At 42.1% G+C, this 18636-nt stretch overlaps 1 protein-coding gene and 1 pseudogene across 17 annotated transcripts in view; one reads left to right on the top strand and one right to left on the bottom strand.

Moving 5' to 3' along the window:
• Positions 1 to 18636, bottom strand: part of IFTAP (intraflagellar transport associated protein) — a 65874-nt gene that overhangs the window by 24620 nt on the left and 22618 nt on the right. The gene's annotated exons all lie outside the window — the stretch shown is intronic.
• Positions 10910 to 11030, top strand: LOC147358435 (U6 spliceosomal RNA; annotated as a pseudogene).

Here is an 18636-nt window from a genome sequence, read left to right as displayed (position 1 = left end):
AAATTAAGAGAAAATTATGATAACATGGTGCCATTAACAGAAATGTGGGGGATAAATTCAGATGAGAGAGGACAAATTAACCTTTGTCCCAAGTTGCATTTGAGACGCCGGAGGAGACTGAGGGAAAAGTACCTGAGGCAGCTGCAAACATAAGCTAAAATGAGGATGAGAGAGATCACAGCGACAGGCGAAGGGCCAGTGAGCCAACTACCCTGAGGCAGGGCTTAAGCCATAAAATGAATTTTAATATTAGCAGTAATATTAAAATAAATAAGGGTTAACGCTTACTTGAGTGTCAGACAGTCTTTTATATGCATCTCATAAATCTCATTTAAACCTCGCCACTGGTGTAGAGGTAGGTACTGTCAGTATCCCCATTTTTCAAAGGAAGAAATCAAGGCCTACAGGGAGCCTAAGGACCCTGTTCAAAGTGACACAGCTGGTAAGTAGCCAAGTGAGGATTTGAACCCAGTCCTTCCTAATCACTTACTGTGCTATGCAACTTAACTGGGAAAGCAGCATTGGCACAGATACACTGCCGTGTGTGAAACAGATGGCTAGCAGGATGCTGCGGTGTAACGGCAAGCAGCTCGGTGCTCTGTGGCCTGGAGCGATGGGATGGGAGGTGTGGGCAAGAGGAGGCCCACTGAAATCAGTGGGATTTGTGTTCTAATGACCTCAGCCTGGTGCAAGGTAGCCAGAGTCCTTTGTTTGTTTCCGGATACCTCATCTTTGGTAGAATTAAGCCTTGTAGGGCTGTCTGCAGGACATTTAACACAGAAGTACTATCAGGGAGCAGAGGTAAGGTGCACGCATGCATGCTAAGTCACTTCAGTCGCGTCCGACTCTTTGAGACCCCATGGACTATAGCGCACCAGCTTCCTCTGTCCATGGAATTTTCCAGGAAGGAATACTGGAATGGGTTGCCACTTCCTTCTCCAGAGGATCTTCCCCCACCCAGGAATGGAACGAGCATCTCTTCTGTCTCCTGCACTGGCACACAGATTCTTTACACTTGGCACATAGAAAGCCCATCCTTTAAGTCTAGCACAACCTAAAGTCTAGTATTTCCAGAGAAAATACTGTGTACCCAGCACAACGCTACTGTAATAATCTATTGACTTACATATTTGAAAAGCACAGTGATGTCTGGGAAGAACAGATGCTCTCTAAGGACAAGTTCTATTTGTTCTCGTAATCACTCAGTGTACTCCTCTGCCATTTCCAATAAAATACCAGGTTATTTGACAGATAACCAGATGAAACTCCTTCGAAATAAAGAGCAAAATATAATGAAGTCCTGGCTTCTGATGCTGATGTGGAACGACTGTTCAGGTCTCAGATTGAACAAAACTTCTCATTCACTCTTTTAAAACTTCTTCCTATTGTACACATAGAGCTTTCATTTTTAAAATACCGAAAGATGCAGAAAAAAAAAATTATTCTCTGACTCAACCTACACTTGAAGACTCATTCCTAAATCTTGAAAGCAGTCTCACGAGAGTACATACTGCTTTACTCCAAAAACACCAAAGTGCTTCTTACAAAGGCTTTCATCATTTTAAAAACCAAAGGCAAAGAAAAATTAATCTCTGGGCAGAATAAGATAGGGAAAAAGTTCCTTTGCAATATGACAATGACACAATGGCAGAAGATGGCACAGCCCAGGATCCAACGTGGCCTCAAGCCTGATTCGAGTGCAGATGCTGCCTCCCAGGGTGATTCTGCTGGCGATCCGCACATCCCATCCAAGTGTGTGTCTCACATTCTGCTGTTTCTGTTTTTCATCAGAGTCTTTTTCCATCCTTTCATCTGATCCCCAATGTTTCTTGCTTTGAAATAAGTGTCAGACATAATACACTTAAGAAATATAACAGCAATATTTCAGAGAACAAGTAGGTTTTTGAGACCTGAAAGAGCGTTTCTTTGGGGTATTTCTGAGTCAAAACTTCAGTATACATGAAACAAAGGTTGTATTTTTTCCCCCCTAAAAGTTTCATTATTCTGAAGCAGTGGAATTTCAATTTTCTTTTGATACCAAACAGACAAGCTTCCAACAGACTTTCCTTACAAGGCTACCAACTATAACTATTGTGTCTATTTTCAGGCCAAAGAAAAGTTTACTCTCCTGGAAAAGGGTTGAAACTACTGATACCTTGATAAATTAAACACCTATCATAAATTAACTCTATATCTTCCAGATGAAAGCCATCCATTTCAGAGAACTCGGTTTCAAAAGAAATTTTTAAAAATTCAAATTCCCCCATTCAAAGGCTGGACTAGTGTCCATGAGCTGAGAAGAAAGTTTAGGCTTCTGGGAAAGTTTTCAGAAGTCAACCCAACCAACATCAGAATTCACGATCTAATCCTCCTGGCAACCCCTAAGAGTCTGTTTTTCTGCACCATGGTCAACAGCGATATAAATCAAGAGCATGTTCCCAGTCAAGAAGTGATATTGAATACGTTGCTATAAGGAAAGAAAAATTCATGGCGGGGTGAGGGCGGGGGGTGGGCGTGCAAAATTCTGTGCAACACCGGGTAGCTGCAAAAAGCCTTCTGCCAAGAGCGCAGGGGATAAGCATTCATGCTTATAACAAGGTTGGGTACTTTGAAAATCAGGGGGTGATTTTCACATCACATTCCTAGCCTAGAGCAATGTTTCTTTGGACAATATCTGCTCTTCATTTGCCCAGCCAAACTACTTCACTCCACTGCTTCTTGATCACGTGTTCCTTGGTATCTGGCCTCCCCTGGAGCGAGAGTCATTAGGATTAAATAAGCAATTTAAAAGCCAATCAATCATAAATCAGAATAAATCCAAAGAAGCTAAATTCAGCAGACAACGGTTTTGCCTAAATTCCCTTTGCAGCGCTCTGAATTTCAACTGTTTCATGTTCTTCATTGGAAAGGGCGCGGGGAAGAGGGACTTGCCTCAGACTGGCCAGCCAGAGATCCCTGGGCTTTCCCCAAGGCTGGACGGTAACTGACTCATTATTCATAGTCAGAGCTCTCAAGCTGCCAGGACACAAATGTACAACCCGAGCTCAGGAAAAAAAAAAGTGTGTCAGAAGTCCAAGCTGAGGGACACAATAGCAGTTAAGTTGACGTGTCTGCAATGTCCAGTGTTAGGTGCTTTCAGGGAGAAAAAAAAAATGTGAAGAGAATGTAAAGTTGCTGTAAGTTTATTTTCAGGGAGAAAAGCTGAGTCGTAGTTGAATTATGCAGTTCATTCAACCCAGAGGTTATATTTTGAGCATCGAATATGTGCAATGTGATCAAGATGAGGAAGACCCAGTCCCTGCCCTTACAGAGTCTATAGACTAAGAAGTCAAGCCGGGTATGCAAACCACTCAGCTAGAACACAACTGAGGCAGAGCATGGACTTCCCTGGTGGCTCAGGGGTAAAGAACCCACCTGCCGATGCAGGAGACGCAGGATGGATGCCTGAGTGGGGAAGATCCCCTGGAGGAGGAAATGACAACCTGCTCCAGTATTCTTGCCTGGGAAATCCCATGGACAGAGGAGCCTGGAGGGCTACAATCATGGGGTCACAAGAAGAGTCGGACACGACTTAGCAACTAAACAACAACAAAAAAACGAGAGGTTGTAAGGGGATGAGGAGTTAGAGAACGGTGAAGTCACGGTTGGTTTAGGAGAATCACAAAAGATTTCATACAGGAAGGCAGAGTCTGAGCTAGACTCTGAAAACTGGCCACGATTTCAGCAGGTGAGCCCTGTGCAGAGCTATCCCACAGAAGAAGAACCGCACAAGGAAGAACCACCACACCTCCAGGAAGGCAGGAGAACGCACTGCGCGATGCATGGAAGGCCTGCTACTTATGGGGCCTGACAAAAACTCTGCACTGTGCCAAGGCCCTAGGGAGTCATCACTAGACCAAGCTCTAAGGAAACGAACTGGATGGAACACAGCAGAGTGCTTTAGAAACTGGAGGTTAAAAGTACGACGTTACTCCAACAATCCAAGCGAGAAGTAAAGGGAGCCTCGGTAACAGGAGTTTAGAAAGGAGAAAAGAGTTCACAAAGTGGGCTCTTCTTGTGTTTCTAGAACGGAAATGAAGACACTGTCTCCAAGTGGTTATGTTTCTCCCTCGAGATATCTCAGAAGGTTCACCTGATCTTTCCACGGCAATCTGTACTATTCTCTTAATTTCATTTGGCATGCCCTAGATAAATAAAAAACAAAAACAAAAAAACAATCTATGTGGTGGTGGTGGTGGTGGTGGTAGTAGGTATTACAGAACGCTTGCAATCTGTCAAATGGATCACACTGTGGTACAAAGAGGCTGCATACATCATCCCATACGATGAGTTCACCTTGCCAACAGCTTCATTCGAGGCTGCAGAAGGGAGCTGGCCCAGCGTGGGTAGAGATGCAGCATATGTGAGCACAGCTTCCCTGAGCTCCCAGAACCCCTAACAGGCTAACCCGTTAATGGCACTGTCTACACAAGGTAGGATACTGTGGCACCTGGGAAGTTTGTTTCTTTTTTGTATCACAGTCTTTATCTACCTAAAATTTTCAAGTCTATGCTGCTGCTGCTGCTGAGTCGCTTCAGTCATGTCTGACTCTGTGCGAACCTATAGACTGCAGCCTGCCAGGCTCCTCTGTCTATGGGATTCTCTAGGCAGGAGTACTGGAGTGGGTGGCCATGCCCTCCTCCAGGTCAAGTCTATGCACATATGGTTTATTTTCTTGGTAGGAAATAATTATGACAATCAGGACCCTCAGAGTTCTTCAGCCAGATCCAGAGTCACAAGGCTATATGCTCATCCAGTGAAGAACTCAGGTAAGCATCTAGGTGTCTATAACTCAGGTAAGCATCTAGGTGTCTATAACTCAGGTAAGCATCTAGGTGTCCGTGAACAGTAACTCTACCTCTCCATAGCTTCACTGAGGTATATCTGTAGAATTCACTTAAGTGTGTTGTTGTTGTTCAGTTCAGTTCAGTCTCTCATTCGTGTCCGACTCTTTGTGACCCCATAAATCGCAGCACGCCAGGCCTCCCTGTCCATCATCAACTCCCAGGGTTCACCCAGACTCACGTCCATTGAGTCAGTGATGCCATCCAGCCATCTCATCCTCTGTCGTCCCCTTCTCCTCCTGCCCCCAATCCCTCCCAGCATCAGAGTGTTTTCCAATGAGTCAACTCTTCACATGAGGTGGCCAAAGTGCTGGAGTTTCAGCTTTAGCACCATTCCTTCCAAAGAATACCCAGGGCTTATCTCCTTTAGGATGGACTGGTTGGATCTCCTTGCAGTCCAAGGGACTCTCAAGAGTCTTTTCCAACACCACAGTTCAAAAGCATCAATTCTTCGGCGCTCAGCTTTCTTCACAGTCCAACTCTCACATCCATACATGACCACTGGAAAAACCATAGCCTTGTTGTTATTCAGTCACTAAGTCGTGCCTGACTCTTTGTGATCCCATGGACTGCAGCACACCAGGCTTCCCTATCCTCCACTATCTCCTGGAGTTTGCACAAACTCATGTTCATTGAGTCAGTGATGCTACCTAATCATTTCATCCTCTGCCAACCTCTTTCTCCTTTTGCCTTCAATTTTTCCAGCATCAGGGTCTTTTCCAATGGGTCAGCTCTTTGCATCAGGTGGCCAAAGTAATGGAGCTTCAGCTTCTGCAGCAGTCCTTCCAATGAAAATTCAGGGTTGATTTCCTTTAGGATTGACTGGTTTGATCTCCTTGCAGTCCAAGGGACTTGCAAGAGTCTTCTCCAACACCACAGTTTGAAAGCATCAATTCTTCATTACTTAGCCTTCTTTATGGTCCAGCTCTCACAGCCATACATGACTACTGAAAAAACCATAGCTTTGACTATACGGACCTTTGCTGCAAAGAGATGTCTGTTCTTTTTAATATGCTGTCTAGGTTTGTCATGCTTTCCTTCCAAGGAGCAAGCAGTCACTTAGGTGTACAATTCAATAATTTTTAATAAATATATGGAGTTGTCCAACCATCGCCACAATTACAGTTTAGATCATGTCCATCATCCCCAAAAGTCTCAGATACTCATCTGTAGTCACTCTCCATTCCTACTGCCAAACACAGGCAACCACTAATCTACTTTTTAAAGCTACAGAGTTGCCTTTCCTAGATACTGCATATAAATGATACCTATTCTCTTTTGTAGTTGGCTTCCTCACTTAATATGACATCTTTGAGGGTCTTTCACATTGTAGTATATATTAGTATTTAATTTCTTTTTATAGTCAAGAACTATTCCATTATCTTCATAGACATTTTTTTTTTTCCATTCACCAGTTAATGGACAGTTGGATTGTTGGCACCCCCTTGATTCAAATACTGAGTTTGATCCAAAGACCACCATCACTAATCCAATTCCTTTGTGGTGCCAAGACATGTTGAAATCAAAACAAAAGCCAACCACAGAGTTCCAGCTTCCCTTCACACCCCAACGAGGGAAGAAATGTGTGTATCAATTGAAGCTACATAACTCTCTGATCATTTTACCATCTCATATAGTCACAGACTTAGAAACATGATCCTGTTCTCTTCTCCAAATATACTGAAATCATCTGCAATTGCCTTTCTTTAATTTTCCATGGTTATCCCTTCCTACTAAACTGTAAGCCTAAGGAGAATAAGGACCTTTCTATCAGAAACTTACTCACAGTTCCTGAAAGGGAAATATCCTTTTCCCATTCCTAAGGACATGTAACGATTAAGACTGGAAGGTGGACTGACGCACTACCCTTCACCCATCGAGATCTCTGTGTGTTCTGTACCATGCTAGGCTGGAAAACTAGGAATTGAGAAAGTTAAAGGACATGACCTCTGCCTAAGAGAAACAGAATTTATCTCCTTAAAACTTTTACTCACTCAAAGGCATAACACTTTGCATATCTTTCAGCAGCATTTCTATGTCTAAGAATTTATCCAAAAAAATAATTATGTGGGCAAAGATTTCACTACAAAGCCAAAAATGTCTGATCTATTCCCTTGAAATTTTTTTTACTTAATCAAGGCCTTACATTTTTGCATATCTTTGAACCAGCATTTCCATGTGCAAAAATTTATTCAAAGACCGTAAATAAGAAGGGTGCAAAAATATAGCTACTAAAAAAATAATAATAATACATATGACCAAAGTCATTCAAGGACCTACAAAGCTACCATGCCTCGTCCATCCCCACCTCCACAGCCTGTGATGTCAGCTTCTCCTCCTCTCTCCCCTCATCATACCACTCTGGCCCTTCTGGCCTCTGCACCGTTCCTCAGCCAGGCTGGGTACTGCTCTCACTAGGCCTCTGCACTGTTCCACTGGCCTCGAGCGCTCTTCCCTCAAGTCTCTGCAGGTTTAACTTCCTCACTTCCTTCCAATCTTCATTCAGATTTGACCTTCCTGTGTGTGCTCAGTCGCTTTAGTCGTGTCCGACTCTTTGCGACCCTACGGACTGTAGCCCACCGGGCTCCTCTGTCCACAGGATTCTTCAGGCAAGAATACTGGAGAGGTTGTCATGCCCTCCTCCAGGGCATCTTCCCAACCCAGGGATCCAACCACATCTCCTGCAGCTCCTGCACTGGCATACAGATTCTCTACCACTGCACCACCTGGGAAATCCAATAATTGTATTCAGTTCAGTTCAGTTCAGTTGCCTAGTCGTGTCCGACTCTCTGCAACACCATGGACCACAGCACACCAGGCCTCCCTGTCCATCACCAACTCCTGGAGTTTACCCAAACTCATGTCCATTGAGTCGGTGATGCCATCCAATCATCTCTTCCTCTGTCATCCCCTTCTCCTCCTGCCCTCAATCTTTCCCAGCATCAGGGTCTTTTCAAATGAGTCAGCTCTTCCCATCAGGTGGCCAAAGTATTGGAGTTTCAGCTTCAACATCAGTCCCTCCAATGAACATCCAGGACTGATCTCCTTTAGGATGGACTGGTTGGAACTCTTTGCAGTCCAAGGGACTCTCAAGAGCCTTCTTCAACACCACAGTTCAAAAGCATCAATTCTCTGGTGCTCAGCTTTCTTTATAGTCCAACTCTCACATCCATACATGACTACTGGAAAAACCAGAGCCTTGACTAGATGAACCTGTGTTGGCAAAGCAATGTCTCTGCTTTTTCATATGCTGTCTAGGTTGGTCATAACTTTCCTTCCAAGGAGTAAGCATCTTTTAATTTCATGGCTGCAGTCACCATCTGCAGTGATTTTGGAGCCCCCAAAAATAAAGTCTGACACTGTTTCCACTGTTTCCCCATCTATTTCCCATGAAATGATGGGACCGGATGCCATGATCTTCATTTTCTGAATGTTGAGCTTTAAGCCAACTTTTTCACTCTCCTCTTTCACTTTCATCAAAAGGCTCTTTAGTTCTTCTTCACTTTCTGCCATAAGGGTGGTGTCATCTGCATATCTGAGGTTATTGATATTTCTCCCGCCAATCTTGATTCCAGCTTGTGCTTCCTCCAGCCCAGCATTTCTCATGATGTACTCTGCATATAAGTTAAATAAGCAGAGTGACAATATACAGCCTTGATGTATTCCTTTCCCAATTTGGAACCAGACTTTTGTTCCATTTCCAGTTCTAACTATTGCTTCCTGACCTGCATACAGATTTCTCAAGAGGCAAGTCAGGTGGTCTGGTATTCCCATCTCTTGAAGAATTTTCCACAGTTTGTTGTGATCCACACAGTCAAAGGCTTTGGCATAGTCAATAAAGCAGAAATAGATGTTTTTCTGAAACTTGCTTTTTCGATGATCCAGCGGATGTTGGCAATTTGATCTCTGGTTCCTCTGCCTTTTCTAAAACCAGCTTGAACATCTGGACGTTCACAGTTCACGTACTGCTGAAGCCTGGCTTGGAGAATTTTGAGCATCACTTTACTAGCGTGTGAGATGAGTGCAATTGTGTTGTAGTTTGAGCATTCTTTCGCATTGCCTTTCGTATATACAAATTAACCAAAAGAAAAATTCAAGAAGGATATATAATATGTCCATGATTTATCTCTTAAGACACAGGATTATGGTTTTATTAATTGGATATAGGTTTGCCTACGTGAAACAGATACCCGAAGTAACGATTGGTTAAACTAGACAGAAGTTTATTTCTCGTTCATGTAATAGTACAGGTAGAGATAATTCAGGGCTAATATGGTTGTTCTGCTCCACAAAGTCATCCTAGAACCCAGGCTCCTTCTATCTTTCTGCTCTGCTGTTTTTAAGGAACCACCCTTCTCCACATGACCCAGGAGGAAGCACCCTTGCTCCAAGCAAGAGGATGAAGAAAAGAGAAGAAGAAAGCATGGATGTCTGCCTCCCTCTTGTTACTCGCCAAGGTTTGGTTTAAGCTACTAAATGGAGGAAGCACCAAAACAGAGCAGCTGAAACAAGAATTTTATTTCTCTCTCATTTTATTCCTCATGGGGCAGGTGGGCAGGCCCTGCTCCATGAGACGACGCAGGGATCCAGGCTGGTGGGGTGCCCTGCCATCCTCAGCATAGGGCTTCCACCTCTGGGTCTATGGAATTGCTCCAATGATTGCCTAGTTCGAGCCAGGGGAAATGAAACAAAAAGAGTCCAGGGCATGTTTCCTGAGGATGTGACTTCAAAGTTACACACATCAGTTCCCCTCACTTCTTACAGGCACATACTTAGTCAAATGGCTATACCCAATTGCAAGGGAGAAGGAGAAATACAACTTTCATTCTGAATGACCACAGAGTAGCTAAAGATTTTCCTGCCAGAGAAAGAGTATGTTTTTTGTTTTGTTGTGTGTGTGCGTATGTTTGATGCCTCTCTGTATTTTCTAATTTCCTACCATGAACAAAAAAAATAAATAAATAAACATTCATTTATAGAGGTGAAAAGCATTCTGTTTTCAAACCCTCAATTCAGGGAGAATACCTACATGCATCTCCTTCCTTCTTAAGAAGACTTTCCTAAAAATACTGGAGAAAAACATACATATATGGTATTTTACATTTACATGTTTTAATATTTTGGACAAAAGTCTCCTTTGGCATTTAACTTTGTGGTCCCTCTTTAATTTTTTTAATTTATTTATTCTTAATTGGAGAATAATTACTTTACAATATTGTGTTGGCTTCTGCCATACATCAACATGAATCAGCCATAAGTATACATATGTCCCCTCTGTCTTAAACCTCCCACCCATCGCACCCCTCTAGGTTGCCACAGAGTGATAGATTTGAGCTCCCTGCACCATGCAGCAATTGCCACTGACTGTCTATTTAACATATGTACTGTCTACGTTCGGAGAAGGCAATGGCACCCCACTCCAGTACTCTTTCCTGGAAAATCCCATGGATGGAGGAGCCTGGCAGGCTGTAGTCCATGGGGTTGTAAGAGTCCGGCACGACTGAGTGACTTCACTTTCACTTTTCACTTTCATGCACTGGAGAAGGAAATGGCAACCCACTACAGTGTTCTTGCCTGGAAAATCCCAGGGACGGGGGAGCCTGGTGGGCTGCCGTCTATGGGGTCACACAGGGTCGAACACGACTGAAGCGCCTTAGTATAGCATAGTGTCTGTGTTTCAGTGCTGCTCTCTCAACTCATCCCACCCTCTCCTTCCCACACTGCATCCACAGGTCTGTTCTTTATGGATGGGTCCTCTTGTAAATCAGTTACCCCAATCATAAAATGTTATGCTTGACTAAATTTTTAAAGCTTACCAAGAAGCTTCATGTATGAAACATAGACCAGAAAAATTACCAAAAGTACAAAATTATCGGTGGGGCATTTCCTAGAAATACACGTGACAAGATGCCCCCGTAGCCCGGGTGGCCTCCCGAGTCTCCTGCCTGTGCGCTTGCTAATGATAAAATGCTCAAACACTCTTCTGGTAGCAACAGAAGCAGGCGGGAGACTTCTCTGTGACTGGGGAACTTTGGTAGCACATACACTAAAACTGAAATAATAGAAGATCAGCTATTAAATAAGAGAAGATCAGCATGGCCCCAGAGCAAAGATGTCATACAAATTCGTGAATTGCTCCATATATTTTTGCAACCAGACATTATCATACAAAGCGAAGCAAGTCAGAAAGAGAAAGACAAACACCATATGATATAATTTGTACGTAGAACCTGAAGTGTGGCACAAATGAACCCACCTAGAGAACGGAAACGGACTCGCAAACCCAGAGAGCAGGCTTACGGTCGCCGAGGAGGGTGCGGCAGGTGAGGGACGGACTGGGAGCTTGGAGTCAGTAGATGCAAAGGATTGTATATAGAATGGATAAACCACAAGGTCTTACTGTACAGCACAGGGAACTTTATTCCAACATCCTGAGAGAAACCATAATGGAAAAGAACATGTACATGTGTATAACTGGGTCACTCTGCTACACAGCAGAAATCAATGCATTATAAATCAACTATATTTCAGTTTAAAACAATTAAAAAAAATTTTTTTTTATCATTCCTGCAACCTGCCATGCTTTTTCACTGTCAAAGTATCTTTTAAATAATGTAAAATGGTGGCATTAAATTAAAAGTGATATTTAAAGTACAATACTTGTCCTTACCCTTTGGGTAAAGTGTGGACAATTTCATGAAAGCTATGCAACTATTCCTAGAGAAATTCTATATATACAAAAGCCCAGAATTCTGAGGAATTCATCCATCTTCCCACACCCTTCCTTAATCTCATTTAGGGTGTTTATCAAAGCTGGTCTGAAAGTCAAAGTTCCTGGGCTCCACATAAGAACTGGAAATCAGAGTTGGGAGACTGGTCCCCAGGAACCTGCATTTTAATAAGCCTCTCCCAGGTGATCTTACATATACCTCGGGTGAGAGTCCCAAGTAAAGATTCCATGGAGCAGTATCTAAAAAATTTATAATTAGAGGTTTCTTATGCCTCATCTTTGTCAAAGCACACAAATGCCTTTGCCTGAAGGATCCACGTAGACATATTATTTAGTCCCTCCACCAGAGGCCAGTGTAGGATTATTCCCTGCATTGTACAGTATCACACTACATAATACACACTTAGACACTACACAATACGCACTACACATAGCTGGTTTTAGCTACTTCAGTGAAGAAGTGCGGAAAACTATACCGAAATATATAACATCTTACAAAAATATAAAATACTATAGGTAGTATTTTACACTTTTTATACTGTAAAGTCAAGATTTCTTTATATTTAACCTTGATCTTCCTCTTTTAAATTATAAATAGCCCGCATAATCATAATACTTGAGAGTAAATCTTTAAAATTTACCGAGAATCTTCATGTATATTTCATCTCATTATCTCCACAACCATAAGAGACACCAAGCAGACAGGATTACCCCTGATATACAGACTCTGAGAGAGTAAGCGGCAGGTCTACAATCTCAGAGAATTCATGAATGTCAGGACCCAGTCTTCTGAATCCTATACTAGAATAGCATCCTTTCCATTACAATCATCCTACCTATGACAAAATAAGAAATACAAGGGCAGTATACTAAGTTCCCCATAAAACTAAATCCTGCCAACCTAAGAAACTCCCCTTCACTCTGAGATCATGCCCTTCTGCCTGCCTACACAAAGATGCATCTACTTAAGACAATCTCTTTCACTCACACAGGTTGGAGAAAGCTGGAGTAATTTTTTTTCTGTCTCCTTCATAAATAAAGGCTTCCTACAAGTTTTCAAACTTCATGAGGTAGAATAACCTCTTCTGTACAAATCTGTAATAACACAGGACTCATACATTGATGTGTGAGAGCAATGCAAACACAGAGATAAACTATACATGTCTTTCACACTCTCGTTTTTTTTCAGAGTACTACAAGACATCCTTGAATGTAAAAAAAAAAAAAAACCTTGAAACAGAAAACCAAAGAAAAGTCTGAAAATCCACTGTTTCTAAACATTCTTATTGCTCTTTTCTTAACTCATATTAAGCGTTTATTCAACCTAAAACTGAGACTCCAAAACCAAAGGCAATATCCTGGATACTGTTTAATCAGCACTGTTTAAAAGAGTAGTGAGCACTGGCTCCTCAATCAATCTATAACTATAATGTCTACAAATATACAGATTGCTATTGCTTTTTCATACATCTAGAGCATTTGGGACACCCAGTACACAGAAATTAGTAAGAATGACATATTTCTGTCTCATTTTTCTGTATTCCCAGATTCCAACTCAATGCCTGAATTACAGCAGGAACACACTCAATACAGAAATGGCCTCAACATTAGCAAGAAAAACTGGATTGACACCACAATTAGGAACTAGAATCAGTACTCAGAAATTAGATGAGTGGCTACAAGTCACACAAAGCATGATTTGGAGAAGGTAGGGGAAAAAATGGTACTTGGCTCACAACCCTTCTTTTCTAACCAGTGATTGGCACACCACAGAAACTAGAATAAAAGAAGCTAAGTCCGGAAAGCATGTAAAAATGGTCCAGCGGTTCCTCAACGTGCTAAGGGAGCAATGGCTGCAAAAAGAGTGAGCTAACTAGCGTCACTTCAGCCTACCCCATCTGGGACACATCCGAATAGGAAGGGAAAAAAGACAGAAAGTGGCATACTAGACAGATGCGGTTTGATTTTCATATAAGAAAGATAAGAGTTTGGTTAAAACACGGTTTCCTGTTTGTATCCCTTTGGGTTTAGTGGACCATTTCAAAGAAAATATTATTGTTCCATGCCTGAAAGAACATTGCTAAAACCATCCAGATGTGAACATGTACCCACTCACGGAGTGAAAGGACACAGTCTCTCGACCATCTCAGTTTCAAGTCCAGTAATTTAGTTTTTTCCATCAAGTATAACAATACATTGACAACAATGATTTTTGAGAAATGCGTGCATGTGTGCTAAGTCACTTCAGCGTGTCCGACTCTTTGCAACCCTATGGACCATAGCCTGCCAGGCTTCTCTGTCCATGGGATTTCCCAGGCAAGAATACTGGAGGCGGTTGCCAAGTCTTCCTCAGCATTCTAAACAAACGTGCATGCACTTTATATTGTTTAAATTGACTACTTAAAGGATGATAGTGACCATCTTAAAAGTTTCTTTGGGGACTTCCCCGGTGGTCCAGTGGTTAAGAATCCGCCTGCCAATGCAGGGGAGATGGGTTCAATCCCTGATCTGGGAATATTCCACATGCCGCAAAGTGACTAAGCCCATGTGCCACAACTTCTGAGCCCACACATCTAGAGCCAATGATATGCGACAAGAGAAGCCCCCATAATGAGAAGCCCTCGCACCCCAATTCCACAACTAGAGAAAACCCACGTGCAGCAACAAAGACCCAGTGCAACCCCTCCCCCCCCCAAAAAAAAAGAGTTCTTTGGCTACCAGTAATTCTTTGCTTGTGTTTTGAAAAGTTCAAAATTCGATTTGCCCAAGAAAGTACACCTCTCTAATTTACGCATACATATAAAATATGCTAAATAATATATAGTATGTGTGTGTTGAGAAGTTATAAAAAGAGAAAGAAAATGACTCATTTATTAGGACATAAACCAGATTTAAAACTTCACATAATATCTTTTGTGTGTTTTACTGAGAAAACACACCAGAAAATACATTTACTGTAAGAAAATACATGTCAAAAACACTGCCAAAAATAATTTAATGATTGTAATTCAGAATGTTGTAAATACTTAAATACATTTTCTTTCCTTATCCAATTACACCTAAACTACAGCAGACACAGAAAACAAACGACTATCTATGGACCAAATATTCCTGTGCAGAATGAATATGAATTGTAACAACTGCAGCTGAAGATTTATGCTAATATATCTAAGGCAAAATGGCTTGATCAGCTCAAAATCCATCATAGTTTGGTGGGGGGTGGATTTCCTTCTGCAACTGAACCAGCAGTTTTCTGTGTTTCATAATTTGCCAATTTTTCCCCAAGTGTAGTGATTTAGTGATGACAAAAGAAATAGAGAAACAAATGAAAATTGCTTAATTACCATTTGCAGATGTTCCCCCAAAGTGAAAGAACAGGTTAAACAGCTGATGGTATTTCTTCCACTGGACTCTGCTATAAAGTAGCTCACTTCATCCAATACTTCTTTTCTCCTTCGGTGTTTATCTGATATTAATGCTGTGATAAATATGTCACATACAGGCAGCCACTAAATGTATGACCGATATAAAATCATGAGTTTTTTTCTTTTCCTTTTAGTCTTTTCAGCAATCAGTACAGTTCAGTCACTCAGTCGTGTCCGACTCTTTGCGACCCCATGAACCGCAGCACGCCAGGCCTCCCTGTCCATCACCAACTCCCAGAGTCCACCCAAACCCAAGTCCGTTGAGTCGGTGATGCCATCTAACCATCTCATCCTCTGTCATCCCCTTCTCCTCCTGCCCTCAATCTTTCCCAGCATCAGGGTCTTTTCAAATGAGTCAACTTTTCGCATCAGGGGGCCTAAGTACTGGAGTTTCAGCTTCATCATCAGTCCTTCCAATGAACACCCAGGACTGATCTCCTTTAGGATGGACTGGCTGGCTCTCCTTGCAGTCCAAGGGACTCTCAAGAGATTCTCCAGGCAAGAACACTGGAGTGGGTTGCCATTTCCTTCTCCAATGCATGAAAGTGAAAAGTGAAAGTGAAGTCGCTCAGTTGTGTCCGACTCCTAGCGACCCCATGGGCTGCAGCCCACCAGGCCCCTCCGTCCATGGGATTTTCCACGCAAGAGTACTGGAGTGGGGTGCCATTGCCTTTTCCGCTTTCTCCAACACCACAGTTCAAAAGCATCGATTCTTTGGCGCTCAGCTTTCTTTATAGTCCAACTCTCACGTTCATACGTGACCACTGGAAAAACCATAGCCTTGACTAGACAGACCAATAACCCCACCTCAAAAAACATCAATCAATCAGTCAATCCTTATTCTCTCCGTTTGGATGCCAGATTAATTAGGTGGATTTTTTTTAATTGCCTACTTGCTTTTATTAGCAAATCCTCATTTGATGCCTTCTACAAATTTCTCTGAAGTTAACATCCCCATGGTCTACATCCTAATTTAGAGCAAGTTTATTACTACTTGCTGTGCTATTTTCAACAGTGCACTTTACTGTTAAATTCACATTTGTAAAAGTGCTTCCCGAGTTGCCTTTTTTTTTTTTTAAAATGTGGCTTATATAAAAAAGGAAACAGAAAGACACTACAAATGGCCTGTGAACTATAAACACCACTCAATATTCAGTAGGGAATTAAATGACTGATAACAACAGCACAGAAAAAGTGGCTTAAGATCCACCTGGAAGTATAAAGCTGGTCAGTTCGTTTCCAACTCCCACTGGTGGGCAATCTGCCAGTGGTGAGGGTGTCAAAACAGTGCTAAGCCCACTGGTCTCTAATACTCAACAGAAAACAACTGCAAAAGGCTATGCAGCAAGGATTATGTTTTGTTGTCGTGCTTTCTTTTATGAGAGAAAGCTGTTTTTATGCTTTACTGAAATTCCTTTCCTGCTCTGAAATTGGTAAGAGGGCCAGCTGCTTTCTCTATTTTTCTCTGTGGTATTTGTCAATGGCAGGTTTTAAATTCATTCTTCAGATGGAGAAAAGATGCTTCGTCTCCCTGGGGAAGTCTTAAAGATGCATTGCTAACGATCAAATTCAAGATAGCTTTGGGGACCAAAATGATATGTCAGCTTTGGAAACGTGTTGCTTTATGTGCTGTCACCAGTTTCATTTTTAATTACCTTTTTTAGAAGTTGTCAAGGGTGAATGGTGATACATATCCCTTTGGCTGAAATGACAACTCGAAGTTTATCAGTCCAGAAGTGTAAACCAAATCCCAGCCCAAGATTCTAAGCTCTTTGACAGAACATACACTCAGTAAGGAAAAAAAATAAAAGGCTCCTGAAAGGAGAACTGTGAACAAGTTGGCCTCGGTGGGCCTTGGGATCTCCAGGCAGGACACTTGTGACCCATCTTTGGCTGTTTCTTCTCCCTAATCCTCTGTCAGTCACCCGTTACCAAGGGCTGCACTTCCTCACTTGCAGAGTCTCACTGGCCCTATTTTCTTTCTATTTCCTTCTCCATGGCCCTAATGGAGTCTGTACCACCTTATATGTGTTTCTGCTCAGCCTCCTGGCTAAGCTAGTCTCCCTGACTCTAGGTGCTTCTCTCCTTCTTTGCCTCTGTTTTTCAAAATCACTTTGTGTGTGTGTGCACACGCATGATCAAATTCCACTATGGCTCCCAATTAGCTAGTATATCAACTCCAAACTCAGGGCATCATGACATCAGGGCATCTTTTGCAGGCTCTTCTTTCTGTGCCTAGCCATTACATGTGGATGTCCTTTAGGGTCTGGTCTGAGGACCTCCTGTCCATCTTTCTGCCATCCTGCGTTCTCTTATTTTCTTTTTATTTCATTTATTCAACAAATATTTATTAAGCATCAATTTACTCTACATTACCAGTCACTGCTTTAGACACGAAAATAATAATAATGAACAAAACCCTCAAGCAACTAGACCTCATGGAGCTTACACTCTGGAGAAGACAGAGTAATTATATTTTGAGGAAGCACATCCATTCCTATGATTCACATTACCCACATGCCAGGGACTCCCCAGGTCTCGAGAACTGCCCAGCTGCAATGTGGAAGGTAGAAAACTGAAACAGCTCAGGGTATGGGCTTTAGCGCTACGATGACTAGGCCCATATTCCAATGCCATCACTAAACAGTTACAGGACCTTAGGTAATTCTGTTAGGGCTGCCATAGCAATTCACCACAGACTAGGTGGCGTGAAACAACACAAATTTATTTTCCCACACTTCTAGAATCCAGAAGTCCAAGATCAAGGCGTGTGCTGGTTTGCTTTTCTCCTGAGGTCCCTCCCCTTAGCTTGCAAAAGGCTGCCTCCTTGCAGTGGCCTCCCGTGGTCTTTCCTCTGTGTGCATGCATCCCTGGCGCATCTCTCTCCAGGAGGACACCAGTCATACTGAACTAGGGCCCCACCTTACGACATCGTTTAGTCTTCATTACTTCTTAAAAGGCCCTGTCTCCAAACGCAGTCACCTTGCCAGTTAGGGCTGCAACAGATAAACTTTGAAGGGGCAAAATTTAGTCCACAACAGCAATTTACTTAAACTTAAGCCTTGGTTTTCTCATCTGTAAATGGAGAATAATAAAAATTTTAAAAGTTACAATGGAAAAAAAGAAATTTACTAGGTTATTACAAAGTTTGAGATGATCCAGGTAAAGTGCCAAGCATAATTCCTAGTACTTAATAAATGTTAGCTGCTTATCAATAAGGGTAGGTCAAACCCTCTCCTGCTATTAAGAGTATTAGAACCTAAGAAAAACTGAAACATATTTAGAGATTTTGAGACTAAAATTTTGAGACAATCAAAAGACTAGACCACAACCTGATTATAAAGTCACAGGTGTGGCCATTTGTCCAGAACATTCAGACACATAGTATTCTACCTAAGGGGGGATTTCATTCAAATATTAACAAGTATGAAGGGAAAAAGGCAGGTTGAGTTGACAGGGTTTTTTTTTTTTTTTCCAAATATATGTTCAAAGAACAATAAAAGGCTAAAAGCATGAAGTGTTGGAAGGGAAATGAGAATGGCATAAAGAAAACAAGAACACATCAAAATCAGAAACAAAATCTTTGATCTCAACTGGT

This window comes from Bos grunniens, chromosome 15 (assembly GCF_055505025.1).
Source record: "Bos grunniens cultivar Pamir isolate PY7600 chromosome 15, Bosgru_T2T1.0, whole genome shotgun sequence".
NCBI lineage: Eukaryota > Metazoa > Chordata > Mammalia > Artiodactyla > Bovidae > Bos > Bos grunniens.
The sequence above is the reverse complement of the archived record's forward strand: the minus strand, read 5'-3'. Positions and strand labels throughout refer to the sequence as shown.